General features: G+C 38.8%; 1 pseudogene; it reads left to right on the top strand.

The window, feature by feature from the left end:
• The first annotated feature begins 1,494 nt into the window (after positions 1 to 1,494).
• The window catches only part of LOC133752770 (germ cell-less protein-like 1), a 33,070-nt pseudogene continuing 21,343 nt past the window's right edge, over positions 1,495 to 13,221 (top strand).

Genomic DNA, 13,221 nt, shown 5'->3' with positions numbered 1-13,221 from the left:
GATGCATGTCTTGAAATATGATATTGTGATGCCTTCGACATTGTTTTGGTTGTTGAAGATTGTTTTTGATATTTGGTGTTGCTTGTGCTTCCATATGGATTTTGGTATGCATTTTTTCTGGATCTGAAAATGTAGTTGGTATTTTGATTGGAATCTCATTAAATCTGTAAAGTGCTTTCTGTAGCATGCACATATTGCTGCTATTAATTCTTCCAATGCACAAACAAAATATATTTCCATTTTTGTGTCTTCTTCTATTTCTTTATTTAGTGCTGTGTAATTTTCATTGTAGAAATTTTTCACATCCTTGATTAAGTTAATGCCAAAGTATTTAATGTTTTGTAGCTTTTATGCATGGCATTGATCTTAGAAGTTGTTGCTCAGCCATGGCATTGTATTGCCTGTGAATGCAAAAGCTACCTTTATATCCCTTATAAAATTCTATGAGAATGCTCTTATGAGCTTCAGTAGTCTCTAAGTGGATTCTTTTGGTTCTTGTCTATATAGAATCATGTCATCTCCAAACAAGATTAATTTGATTTCCTCCTTTCCAATTTGTATCCCTTTAATGTCTTTCTCACACCTAATGGCTCTAGCTAAAACTTCCATGACTATATTGAATAATGATATTGAAAATGCAAATCCTTATCTCATCGGATCTTTGTGGTAATGCTTCCAACTTTTCACCATTCAATATGGTGTTGGTTGTGGGTTTGTAATAAATTTCCTTGATTTTGTAGAGGAATGTTCCATCTGAACCCAATTTGCTTATATATTTTTCCATGAAAATATATCATTTTATCAAATGATTTCTCATCAAGTTGAGACAAAAATATGTTTTTATTCTTCAATTTGTTAATGTGATCTATCACATTTATTTATTTGTGTGTGTTGTACCATCTTTGCATACCAGGGATAAATGAATGAACTTTCTGATATGTTGATGTGTTCAATTAGCTAGTATTTTACTGAGGACTTTTGCATCTATGTTCATCAGTAATAGTCTGTATCCTTCTAATTTTTGGTATTTTTTCAGTTTTTTGGAATTAATGTCATGCTGGCCTCATAGAAGGTGTTTTGAATAGCTTGAGAAAAATATTGAATTAATTCTTCTTTAACTGTCTGCACCTGCTGAAGGTTACCGAAACCCAGTACAATTTTGGGCTCAGGAATATCAAGAATTGTCTTCTGTGCGGTCCATAGATAATTTAAATAGCAATGTCTCTATCAATCTGGAACAGTCATTAGGAGAGCAAGCCTATTCGAATCTTGGTCAAGAAGTTGCTTATCCTCTAAGGGAGGCCTATGTGCAAATCTAACGTTGTTTAGTACAACAGGGCTTGGAAAAAGCCCTGATGTTAAAGACCCTTCCATATCCTTTCAGCAGTCCATCAGGGGATGACTGAGGGCTATATGTCCTTTGTGTACAGGCTAGAGAAAGCGATTTGACATCAGGTAGATAATCAAGAAGTGGCACAGATATTACTAAAGTAAATGGATTATGAAAATGCTAACCAAGACTGTAAAAATGAATTGAAAACGGTCTACACTGAGCCTGAAACTACCATGGCAAAAATGATCAAATTATGTCAAACTGTAAGGACGAAAACCTACAAATCTAACTTACTGGCAGCTACCCTTAAGGCCTGTGGGAACCAAGGCCATTTTAACAAAGCCTGCCAGTCACTGCCAAAATCAAATTCTTTTTTTTTGACAGGCAGAGTGGACAGTGAGAGAGAGAGACAGAGAGAAAGGTCTTCCTTTTGCCGTTGGTTCACCCTCCAATGGCTGCTGCAGCTGACGCACTGCAGCCGGCGCATTGTGCTGATCCGAAGCCAGGAGCCAGGTGCTTATCCTGGTCTCCCATGGGGTGCAGAGCCCAAGCACTTGGGCCATCCTCTACTGCACTCCCTGGCCACAGCAGAGAGCTGGCCTGGAAGAGGGGTAACTGGAACAGAATCCAGCGCCCCGACCGGGACTAGAACCCGGTGTGCCAGCTCTGCAAGGTGGAGGATTAGCCTATTGAGCCACGGCACCGGCCTCAAAATCAAATACTTGACCTTCAAAAAAGTGCCCACAATGCTAAAAGTGATATCATTGGAAAATCAGTGTCACTCTGTCCCTTCTGCAAACTTGAAGCTCTGGCCCAACAGAGGGTATTGATTGTGCAGCAATATCCAAGTCCCTGTCCATAATCTTCCAATAATTCCTTCATGCTACTTCCTGCAATGCCAAATTATATTTGTATATTCAGGGACCAGTCTCCCCTGAAATACCTGGAACCGTCTATAAGGTAACCACAGAATTAACAGCTCCCTTACCTGAAAAGTCTGTGGGACTCGTTTTGCCTAAGAAACACGTGCCTATAAAAGTGCTGATTATACAGGGATTATTTATGTCCAGTTGTGGTAAAAGTTACCCCCAAAATTTTCCTCTCCAACTTCTGTTGTAAAGCTACTTGTCCTATATATTTCTGCTTTGAGTAAAGATATTTTGTGAGATCAGGGTTTTGGAGCTACATTGGTGGCTTCCATTACTCAAATTTCTAATTTTCTTTCTCAAGTACCTATTCAGATTGACTCTCAGCAGTATTCTAGACTGATTGATACTGAGGCAGACTTCTCTGTCACTCCTCTAATACAGTGGCCTTCTACATGGTCTTCAGTTTCTGCTGACCCTTTGTGGAGCATAGGCCGTAACTCTCAAACCTGACAGAGTCATAAATGGCCAGCTTGTTAGAACCCAAGTGATCATCGTCATGTTGTTCATATCCACTCTTATAGTCTTCCTAATCCCTTTCCTATTTGGGGACGGGATCTCCTACAACAACTTCAAGCCACCATTCATAAAATTTATAGTAGGGGCCTCCGCTTGTGTATTCCTTTGACATACTGCTCTCCCCTTAACCTGGCTGCCTGGAGAGCCAGTATGGGTAGAACAATGGCCACTTTGCAAAGAAAAAAAAATATCTGCTGTTGAGGCCATAGTCAAAGAACAATTGCAATTAGGACATATTGAACAATCTACTAGCCTTTGGAATATGCTTATCTTCTCTATTAAGAAAACATCTGGTAAGTGGAGAATATGGAACCCTTTCAGTATAGATTACCTAACTCCAACAACTCTGGGACACACCCCTTAAGGGTGAATCTACTCGCCACATTATCAAACATCTACTCTTGGCAATGGCTGTCTTGGGTAAGTCTAGCCAACGAAAAACTGATAATGCCACTACATACACTTCAGCTGTTTTTTCTAGTTTCTCTCATTTGTGAGAAAAGAAAAAAACACATGGTATTCCATACAATGCCACTGCCCAAGCTATTTTAGAATGCACAAATCCACTCTTAAAATCCTTTTACATAAACAATTAAAGAAAGGAAGAAACACTGCAGGACAAATTAATCGAACCATGTCTGTCCTTTTATTTACACTAATTTTGAGGCAGCTAAGGTCCTGTTGAAAAAAGATTTTCACTCCCCACAGGGTGCACTAAGTCCATTAATATATTACAGAAAACTCTGATATGACCTGGAAAGGACAAGAACCACTGCTAACATGGAGGCGAGGCTATGCTTCTGTTCTCTCCCACAGGATTTGTGTGGATTCTTGCACATTGTGTCTTCCCTGTATACCATCACAAGTTGGCTTCAAGGCCTACAGAATCCGATCCCTCAGTTCTGTCTCAGGTTGGAGGGAGGAGAGACTACATCTCAACCTCGAAGACTTCCTCACCCTGAAAAACCACCAGTTACATGGGGAGACATCAAGTAATTAGTTGCCTCTTCTCAGTGACTGCTCCAAGAACATCAAGAAGAAACCACTGACACTGTTTTGTTAGCCAATTGAAAAAGAACTTGTTACTGTTACTTCACCATCATCACGGTCAGGATGTGTTGTTTCAACTTCTCTGAGAGTAGTCACTCCATAGAAACTGAAATTCAACATCTGAAAAAACTAGTAGAAGAGATTAAAATAAATGATGAGCCTTGGAATATCTAGGATTTTTTTTTAACTTTTATTTAATGAATATAAATTTCCAGTGTACAGCTTATGGATTACAATGGCTCCCCCCCCATAACTTCCCTCCCACCCGCAACCCTCCCCTCTCCCGCTCCCTCTCCCCTTCCATTTGCATCAAGATTCATTTTCAATTCTCTTTATATACAGAAGATCAATTTAGTATAAAGATTTCAACAGTTTGCACCCACATAGAAACACAAAGTGAAACATACTGTTTGAGTACTAGTTATAGCATTAAATCACAATGTACAGCACATTAAGGACAGAGATCCCACATGAGGAGCAAGTGCACAGTGGCTCCTGTTGTTGACCCAACAAATTGACACTCTAGTTTATGGCGCCAGTAACCATCCTAGGCTGTCGTCATGAGTTGCCAAGGCTATGGAAGCCTTCCAAGTTTGCCGACTCTGATCATATTTAGACAAGGTCATAAAAGACAGAGTGAGGATAGTAACCAATGATCCTAAGAGTGGCATTTACCAGGTTTGAACAATTATACAGCATTAAGTGGGGAAGAGGACCATCAGTACACACAGGTTGGGAGTAGAGCCATTGGTGGTAGAGTAGAGGTTATGATTACAAAGGAATGAGGCCCAAGTGCACTAGACAGGGCCTAGAACAAAGGACAGAGTCATTATTAGAGGAGCTAAGAAAGGTGCTGTCTAAGCTACAATTAAGTTTTCTGATTGAGAGGCAAATAGAACCTGATAGAAGGGGCTTGATAATAATCTGGTGGGCTTTAGGCCTTGTAAATTCAGAGGCCCAGACCTATCTATCTCTTCACATGGGGTATATCCTAAGGGAGGTGTGAACCTCCTAGGGGAAGGCACTCTGTTGACTTTCATTACTTGGCTGGCCTGGGAGGAGAGCTGGCCAGGTAAAGGCAGGTGGCATCTCTAACAAGAAATTTACAGTTCTGCCTGCAATGTTGCTGACCCTACTTGACCATCCCCTCAGCTGCAGTGGTCACTTTGGAAGTTGGGCTGAGTGAAGGGCTTTTCAGCTTAGAGCCAATAAGATCTGTGGCTCTGACCTGGGCATCCTTCGACTCCAGGGCAGGTTCATTTCCAGTGATCCAACTCTTGGCAGAGCTGCCAGGGCTCTTCACAAGCTGACTTCTCCTGAAGCCCAGGCTTACCACATTGAAAGCCACTGCAGTGGACTGGCCTGTTGGGTCTCCTTGAGGGCAGATCACTGTACAGATCAGCCATTAATAGGCCTGGCACCCATTGCTTCTGATGCCTAGCTTTCTTTTCCTCCTGGTTTGTGTTCAAGCAGACCAGAGGATGCAAGTCAAGGGAGTGCCCGTGTCCCATCTCTAATCTTCGGTGGCCTGAACTACAAGTCTATAGTCACAGGCATGTTCTGTAGTAGTTTTTCTAAGGTAGACAATGCCCATGAGGAAAATTCTATTCTCACTTTAAAACTTTCTTTCCCTTTGGTCTGAAAGGGAGGGTTGTTCTACTTACTGTATACTTCGCTGATGGCGAAGTGAATCTAGCTATGGGATTATTATTTGAGTTCTTATTTTGGCTATGCTATTGCAGAAAAATGTTAGCCATCTCTTTTATAAGGTCTAAGGATTAAATTGTGCATCCTACAGATTCCTTTATTACAGGATGGCTGTTGAGTTTTGCCTGGTTAAAACAATTGTTTTTCTATAGTTGCCAAGTTGTGGCCACAGTGATCCTGATATGCTGCTTCTTTTAGTACATCCCATCCTTGATTAATACTTGTAAAGATTGTAATCCCTGCTAACAAAAACCAACATATTTCTAATGGTTACTTATAAAACAAACAAAGGGAGGAATATAGGGATCGATTTTCTGCCAAAGAACTCTCAGTGAGATCAAATCCTCCTGAACACAGAATGTGGCCACAGAAACTGATTGTGAATAATAAATGACCTAACAAGAAGACCAGTGAGCCACTATGGGAACATTGGCTCCCACGAAGATATGCAGCTGCTTTCTCAGACATGCTTTTCTAATATCCAAGTCACCAGAAGAATGCACGTGCACTGTACAAATGGCTGATATAATACTTGTCAATGCAAAAGCATTCTGGGATTGCCCAGCAGTGCTATTCAGAGGAGGGGCTCCTATGTCCTGTCCCTCCTTTCGCTTGCATCCCCCCCCAACACATGCACTGATGAAAATAGTGTGTATTTTCCATCTGAGAGCTGGAAGGTTCTTTAGACATCAGTTAGGGTCATTTGGTTCATTGTAGATTAGCCCTGTTATTTCTGTTTACTAGATCTGTCCATTGATGGAAAGGGGTTGTTGATATTCTTCATTACTATTTATTTGTGTGCATCTCTCCCTTTAGAACCATTAACATTTATTTAAATAGCCATGCACCGTGGCATAGGGTGAATGTGTATTTATTGTAGTTACAACTTCTTGTTGAATTAATCACTTAATCATTGCATGATGGTCATTTTTGTATCTTTCAAACGCTCTTCTGTTAAAGTCTACACTGTTTGATATTAAGATGTCTATACCAGCTTGTTTTTGCTATATATTAGCATGGAATATCTTTTTCAATCCCTTCACATTCAGTCTGTTTCTATCTTTGTTGATGTGTTTCTTGTATACTGCAAAGAGTTGGATCTTCTTTTTTTAATCCTTTCAGCCACTCTATATTTTTAACTGGAGAATTTAAGCCATTTGCATTCAAAGTTACAACTGATAAGTAACAACTTGGTCCTTCCATTTTCCATTAAATATTCCTATTGGTTCATTTGGATTTTCTTTGTACTTTTATTGGGAGATTTTCTGCCTTTACTATATTTCATAATGATGACAATCCTTGTGTGGTTCTCTGCAAAGTACATTGTTATGTATGGTGTATAAAGCTGGATGAGTGTTGAGAAATTATTTCAATTTCGGCTTCTTATGGATGGTCTTTATTTCATTTTCATTCTGAATGACATCTTTGCACAGAACACTATTCTGAGTACAGTTTTTTTTTCAAGACTTGAACCATGTCTATTCTCTTATGGCCTGTAAGGTTTCTGATAAGAAATCAGCTGTGAGTCCTTTTGGAGATCCTCTGAATGTAATCCGACATTTCTCTCCTGCACATTTAGGAAACTTTTCTTTAAGTTTGACTACACTGCTTTGTGAAGTTCTTCTCTGGTTATTTCTGCTAGGAGTTTTATATGCTTCCTCTACTTGCATGTCCATTTCTTTCTCCAAATTAGGGAAATTTTCTGTAATTATTTCACTGAATAGGCCTTATAATCTATCCTCTCTTTATACACCTTCTGGAACTCCTGACACCTGCACGTTGGGTCATTTCGTAGTATACCATAAATCTGTAACATTAATTGTAAAATAATTTCATGTACTTAATCAATTTCTTCATCTTCGTATTCTAATATTGAAGTGTTTTTGTGTGCGTTAGAGGAATCAAGTTTTCTTCTTTATTCTCACATCTTATTGATAATTAGGATTTTCTGGAAATACTTTTTGGTTTTCTCCTCTAATGGATTTCACATTTGAACTATGCCTGTGTGGCTTGTTGGAGTACCTGTTCTTTCAGTGACTACCTAGAGGTGTGTGCTGTATGTGGCCAGGTATCTCTGGTTAGTTCTTCAGTGTGAAGCTAGTGCTGGAAATAGATCTACCAGGAATATGGCAAAAAAAAACTGATTAGGAGTACTTTTCTCATATCAGATAAAAGAGACTTGGAATCAAACATGTAAAAAGATGAAAAGGTCATTATATATTAATAAAAGGAGCAAGTCAACAAGAAAATGTTACAATCAAAATTATGTTTCCACCCAGCACAAGAACACAAAGAAATATAAAGCAAAACTATTAGACTTAAAGGGAAACATTACTCCAATACAATAATAGTATGGGACCCTACTGTCATAAATGCACTGACCATCCAGATAGAAAATCAATAAATAACATCAGAATTGAACCATACTATTGAATAAATGGACCTAACAGATATATCTATGGAACACTTCACTAAAAACTACAGAATATACTTTTTCTCATCAGCACATTGAACAATTTCTGGTATATAGTCTATATTTGGCCCAAATAAAGTTTCAATTATTTTTATAAAGATTTGTTTATTCGTTTGAAAGACTTACAGAGAGAGTAGAGGGAGGAGGACGGGGAGAGAGAGAGAGAGAGAAATCTTCTATCCAGTGGTTCAGTCCACAAATGGCTGCAACAGAGAGAGCTTTGCTGATCCAAAGCCATGAGCTTCTTCTGGGTCTTCCACATGGGAGAAGGGGTGCAAGGACTTGGGCCATTTTCTGCTGTTTTCTGAGCCCATACCTGAGAGCTAGATCAGAAGTGGATCAGCCAGGTCTCGAACCGGCACCCACATGGGATGCTGGCAATGTAGGCAGTGCCTTTACCTGCCACACCACAGCGCCAGCCCCTCAATTATTTTTATTTCAAAATTGATACTGCACCATGTATCCTCTCAGACCACTAAAGAATGAAAGTATAAATTAACAAGAACAGTAGCATATTTAGGAATTTATGGAAATTAAACAACAGGCTAGTGAAGGAAAATTTATCCATTAAAGACATTATAAAGATAATCAAAAACTTTCATGAAATGAATGAAAATTAAAACATATTAAAACTGAAAAAAGAATGAAATTCCTGTTTTTGCAACATAATAGATGCAACTGAAAACCCCTATACTTAGTGAAATAAAACCCAACTTCAAAAAGAAAAATGTTATCTTTTTTCCCTGATTTGTGGTAACTTATACAGTACAAAATAATGTAATTTATATGAGGAAAAGTAACATTTTGAGAATTGACTATTATTTACATCCCTTGTCTCTACTGTTGAGGAACAGTGGTCTTGTCTTTCATCTTACTATTTGTTAAATTCTTTACTTAGTGGAGGGTTAATCTTATGATCATAAAATAGACTGAAAGTATGTCATTGTAAAAATTAAAAGAAAGTATAAGAAAGGAAGGATCAGGAAGTGTAGGAGTATGGGTAGGTAGAAGGGAGGGTAAGAAGACTCATTATTCTCTCAAATCTGTATATATGAAATACACAATTTTTTCACTATATATAAATGTACAAAAAGAAAAAGGAACAGAAAGAAAAAAAATGAAAAGTATAAAGAAAGCTTATCCTAAATATAGGATGCAATTAAATGTACAAAATAACTATTTTAGGGATTTCTGAAGGAGAAAAGAATAAAAATGACTTTGATAACCTACTGAGTAAAATAATCATGAAAACTTTCCAAGTCCTGAAAGAGATAAAATCTAAATACAGGAATCTCAAAGAATCCCAGTCAGGCTCAAATAAAAGTAATATTTTTCAATGCATACTATAGTTGCATTTTCAAAAGTTTATGGAGTGAGGGGCCGGCGCTGTGGTGTAGCAGTTAATGCCCTGGCCTGAAGCGCCTGCATCCCATATGGGCGCCGGTTCGAGTCCCAGCTGCTCCTCTTCTCATTCAGCTCTCTGCTATGGCCTAGGATAGCAGTGGAGGATGGTGCAAGTCCTTGAGCCCCTGCACCCGCATGGGAGACCCAGAAGAAGCTACTGGCTCTTGGCTTCAGATCGGCACAGTTTCACCCATTGTGGACAATTGGGGAGTAAACTATTGGATGGAAGGAAAACCTCTCTCACTCTATCTGCCTCTCCTCTCTTTGTGTAACTCTTCTAAAGTAAATAAAAATAAAAATCTTTTTAAAAAAAGTTAAGACAATAAGAGAAAAATATCCAGTTATACACAGAGAAAAACCAATTCAACTAATAGCTTACTTCTCATCAGAAACCCTACAGGCAAAATTACAGTGGGATCATGTATGCATGGTCTTGAAAAGTAACAATCTTCCAAACAAGAATACTATATCTGATGAAGCTAATTTCAAGAACTGAAGGCTATATGCAATATTTCCTGGACAAGCAAAACCAGAGAATACATCACCACCCAGTCAGACTTAACAAATATTGAAGAGAGACTTGCATTAGAAGTAAACATAATGAAAACACACTACAGTTTGCACCCACATGGAAACACAAAGTATAAAGTACTGTTTGAGTATTAGTTATGCTGTTAATTCACATAGTACAACACATTAAGGACAGAGGTCCTACATGGGAAGTAAGTGCACAGTGAATTTTGATGTGAATGGGAAGGGAGAGGCAGTAGGAGATGGGATGTTTGCGGGAGGGAGGGAGGCTATGGGGAGAAAAAGCCACTACAATCCAAAAGTTGCACTTTCCAAAATTATATTTATTAAATAAAAGTTTTAAAAAAAGAAGAAAAAATGCCTAATGAAAATTTGAAAAAATTCCTTCAGTGTCCTTTTCTGATTTAAGCAGATGTAACCAAAATCACTCAAATATTTACGTTTCTCTAAATGGCTTTAATCTATTTTGTCACTTAATTGTATAAAGCTAACTTCTACAAAATAGAATATTGATACTTTGAAATAAATTGATTTTTACAAATGGAAAAATACTCAGTACAGTACCAAATTCACTAAAAGAGCCGCTATAAGGAGCCGCACCTAGCAGCACCCAGCTGCGCCGCGCCAACCCGACCCGACCCGCACTGAGCCGCGCCACGGACACGGGGGCCACTAGAGTTGGGAAAACAGCGAACCCAGCTACAGAAGCCCACCCACAGAATTTGAGCCCCGGCGCTGGAAGCACGGGTAACACGAGACATTGGCCACGAAGGTTAGACCTTGGTCCGAGCTCACGCGGGGGGGAGTGGGAACTACACCAGGCTGACTGGAAGAAAAAAAAAGGGGGGAACCAGCTGGGACACTAGCCTCTCTGCACTCTCCTTACAAACCCCAGAAAGACAAAGAGCAGGGACCACTTTACATAAGAAAAACAAACTCTTTAGCCTAGGCAACACTGAAGAACCAATCGATCTCTTAGGCCACACCTCCAAGATGCCAAACAAACGTAGAAACCAAGGTAACAAGAGCAAGGAAGACACTATGATACCCCCAAATGAAAAAGACACCCCAAGCCAAGATTAGGAAGATGATGAGATAGAAGAAATGCAAGAAGCAGATCTCAAAAAATTGGTAAGATCATTAAGAAGCTCTCAAAAACAAATTCTTGAACTACAGAAATCCTTAATGGACAAGATAGAAAACCTCTCTCGTGAAAATGAAATATTAAGGAGGAATCAAAATGAAATGAAACAACTAGTAGAACAAGAAACAGTGATAGTGACTAGAAACCATAATGAAATGAAGAATTCAATAGATCAAATGACAAACACATTAGAAAGCCTTAAAAACAGAATGGGTGAAGCAGAAGAGAGAATATCGGAATTAGAAGACAGAGAACAGGAAAGGAAACAGGCAAACCAAAGAAAAGAAGAGGAAATTAGAAATCTAAAAATATTGTCAGGAATCTACAGGATACTATTAAAAAACCGAACATTCGGGTCCTAGGAGTTCCTGAAGGCATGGAGAGGGAGAAAGGATTAGAAGGCCTTTTTAGTGAGATACTAGCAGAAAATTTCCCAGGTTTGGAGAAGGACAGAGACATCATAGTACAGGAAGCCCATAGAACCCCCAGTAAACATGACCAAAAGAGATCCTCACCACTACACGTCGTAATCAAACTCACCACAGTGAAACATAAAGAAAAGATCCTAAAATGTGCAAGAGAGAAACGCCAGTTTACTCTCAGAGGATCTCCAATTAGACTCACAGCTGACTTCTCTTCAGAAACCCTACAAGCTAGGAGAGAATGGCGAGACATAGCCCAGGTACTAAGAGAGAAAAACTGCCAGCCCAGAATATTATATCCTGCAAAGCTCTCATTTGTGAATGAAGGTGAAATAAAGACCTTTCACAGCAAACAGAAATTGAAAGAATTTATCACCACTCGTCCAGCCCTGCAAAAGATGCTTAAAGATGTGTTACACACAGAAACACAGAAACATGGTCACCAACAATGAAAGAAGGTAAAGGTAGGAAACCTCACACAAAAAGATCACAGGTATCTCAAACTATATATTAGAAAGTATCTTTGGCAAATGGCAGGGCAAAGTTACTCCTTCTCAATAGTCACATTGAATGTTAATGGCTTGAACTGTCCAGTTAAAAGACGATTGGCTGATTGGGTTAAGGAACAAAACCCATCTTTTTGCTGCTTACAAGAAACTCATCTTTCCAACAATGATCCATACAGACTGAAAGTGAAAGGCTGGAAAAAGATATACCATGCCAACAGAAATGAAAAAAGAGCGGGCATAGCCATCTTAATATCAGACAACATAAACTTTACCACAAAAACTGTTAGGAAAGACAAAGAAGTGCACTATATAATGATTAAGGGATCCATTCAACAGGAAGATATAATGAGTATCACTGTATATGTACCTAATTACAGGGCACCAGTTTATTTAAAAGACTTGTTAAGGGACTTAAAGGGAGACTTAGACACCAATACAATAGTACTGGGGGACTTCAATACTCCACTCTCAGAGATAGACAGATCAACAGAACAGAAGATCAACAAGGAGACAGTAGATTTAAATGACACTATAGCCCAAATGGATCTAACAGATATCTACAGAACATTTCATCCTACATCTAAGGACTTTACATTCTTCTCAGCAGTACATGGAACCTTCTCTAGGATTGACCACATACTAGGCCATAAAGCAAGTCTCAGCAAATTCAAAAGAATTAGAATCATACCATGCAGCTTCTCAGACCACAAAGGAATGAAGTTGGAAATCGGCAACTCAGGAATCCCTAGAGAACGTGCAAACACATGGAGATTGAACAACATGCTCCTGAATGAACAATGGGTCATAGAAGAAATTAAAAGAGAAATCAAAAATTTTCTGGAAGTAAATGAGGATAAAAGCACAACACACCAAAACCTATGGGATACAACAAAAGCAGTGTTAAGAGGAAAGTTTATATCAATAGGTGCCTACATCAAGAAATTGGAAAGGCACCAAATAGATGAGCTTTCAAGTCATCTCAAGGATCTAGAAAATCTGCAGCAAACCAAACCCAAACCCAGTAGGAGAAGAGAAATAATTAAAATCAGAGAAGAAATCAACAGGATTGAATCCAAAAAAAAAAAACATTACAAAAAATCAGCCAAATGAGGAGCTGGTTTTTTGAAAAAATAAACAAAATTGACACCCCATTGGCCCAACTAACTAAAAAAAGAAGAGAAAAGACCCAAATCAATAGGATCA

This window comes from Lepus europaeus, chromosome X (assembly GCF_033115175.1).
Source record: "Lepus europaeus isolate LE1 chromosome X, mLepTim1.pri, whole genome shotgun sequence".
In the NCBI taxonomy this organism is placed as follows: domain Eukaryota; kingdom Metazoa; phylum Chordata; class Mammalia; order Lagomorpha; family Leporidae; genus Lepus; species Lepus europaeus.
Note: the sequence above shows the minus strand (reverse complement) of the source record. Positions and strands in the feature narration are given on the sequence as shown.